The 1,945-nt window shown below is 33.7% G+C and overlaps 1 pseudogene; it reads left to right on the top strand.

Annotated features, from left to right (window-relative positions):
* Window positions 1–209: 209 nt before the first annotated feature.
* On the top strand, window positions 210–1,390 carry LOC124892099 (annotated as a pseudogene).
* The last annotated feature ends 555 nt before the right edge of the window (window positions 1,391–1,945 follow it).

The raw sequence follows: 1,945 nt of genomic DNA, 5'->3' as shown, positions 1-1,945 counted from the left end.
TCTAATCCAATTAGAATGCTTGGTACTTTGTAGTTGTACATAAGCAAAGTATTGAAAATCGTATTTTATCTTTCTATTTCTAACCATCGGGAAGATTCATCCTATATTATTTCTAGATTATTCCTGCAAATAGAAGAATCGTGGCTAGGGAACTATACTAGCGACCTACCCAATTTATTGTAGAAATTTTTGCGATCAATGATTGGACCATGCAAACTAGAAATACTTTTTCTTTGCTAAAGAAACAGATTACTCGATCTATTTCCGTATTGCTCATGTTATATATCTTAACTTGGACATCCATTTCAAGTGCATATCCCATTATTGCACAGTAGGGTTATGAAAATCCACAAGAAGCAACTGGGCGTATTGTATGTGCCAATTGACATTTAGATAATAAGCCCATGGAGATTGAGGTTCCACAAGCGGTACTTCCTAATACTGTATTTAAAGTAGTTGTTAGAATTCCTTATGATATCCAACTAAAACAGGTTCTTGCTAATGGTAAAAAGGTGGGTTGAACGTGGGGGCTTTTCTTATTTTACCTAAGGGGTTTGAATTAGCTCCTCCCGATCGTATTTCTCCTGAGATGAAAGAAAGGATTGGCAATTTGTCTTTTCAGAGCTATCGCCCCAATAAAAAAAATATTCTTGTGGTAGGCCCTGTCCCAGGTAAAAAATATAGTGAAATAACCTTCCTTATTCTTTCCCCAGACCCTGCTACTACGAAGGATGTTCACTTCTTAAAATATCCTATATACGTAGGCGGTAACAAGGGAAGAGGTCAGATTTATCCCGACAGCAGCAAGAGTAACAATACGGTTTATAATGTTACAACAGCAAGTATAGTAAGTAAAATCATACAAAAAGAAAAAGGGGGATATGAGATAACCATAACGGATGCATCGGAGGGACGTCAAGTGGTTGATATTATCCCTCCCAGACCAGAGCTTCTTGTTTCTGAGGGCGAATCTATCAAATTTAATCAGCCATTAACGAGTAATCCTAATGTACGCAGCTTTGGTCAGGGAGATGTAGAAATAGTACTTCAAGATCCGTTATGTGTCCAAGGACTTTTGTTCTTCTTGGCATCTGTTATTTTGGCACAAATCTTTTTGGTTCTTAAAAAGAAACAATTTGAGAAGGTTCAATTGGCCGAAATGAATTTCTAGATTCGCAAATTTATCGATATCAAGTTCGTAAAAAGAACCAAATTCTTGTTGGCGATTATTTATGATCAAAAAAAATAAAATAAAATAAATTCTGAAAACTCCTTTGTCTTATTTATACTCTTCTTCAAAATCTACATACTATGTGGTACAAGGGATTCCCAGCATCTCGTAGAAAAAGAGTATGTAATGTAGAATTTAAAGAAGAGTATTTGACTTTCATTATTTTGATTTAGTTTTTTTTATTGTAGTAGGACTATGTTACTATTGATAGATTTCACTGCCATAAGACATAAGACATATCAATAGTTTTCTATTCTAAATAGAAAGAAAGTAGAATTTTCTAAATACTAGACATAAGAAAGCGGGGGATAAATGCGTGGAAGAAAAAATCCTAGAAGGGATTATTTGTCTTCCCAGTCTTCGACAGGAGAAAGGGATGTAGAAAAATCCTTTTTTCTTGTGTCGAAATGAAAAAGTAATGATTCTTGATCCTGTTTGTTAAAAATTCCTAGTCTTGGTTTCGATTTTTCCAGATGTATCAGAAACCCATTACCCTACGCTCCCTTTACGTATAATATATGGAGTGGTGGACAAACAAAACAAAAAAAGAGAGGAAATTTTATTAATTAAATAAAACTTCTTCAATCAACTTATCTTATACAAATAGATACTATCATATAAAAAGAAGAGGTGGTCTGAATAAATCAATGAAGTGAATTTTTAAAAAATATGATCAGAAAAATGAGAAAAATGGAGTTTTTGAAAAGAAAAAGA

The sequence above is a fragment of the Capsicum annuum genome, unplaced genomic scaffold (genome assembly GCF_002878395.1).
Source record: "Capsicum annuum cultivar UCD-10X-F1 unplaced genomic scaffold, UCD10Xv1.1 ctg4390, whole genome shotgun sequence".
Classification (NCBI taxonomy): Eukaryota; Viridiplantae; Streptophyta; class Magnoliopsida; order Solanales; family Solanaceae; genus Capsicum; species Capsicum annuum.
The sequence above is the reverse complement of the archived record's forward strand: the minus strand, read 5'-3'. Positions and strand labels throughout refer to the sequence as shown.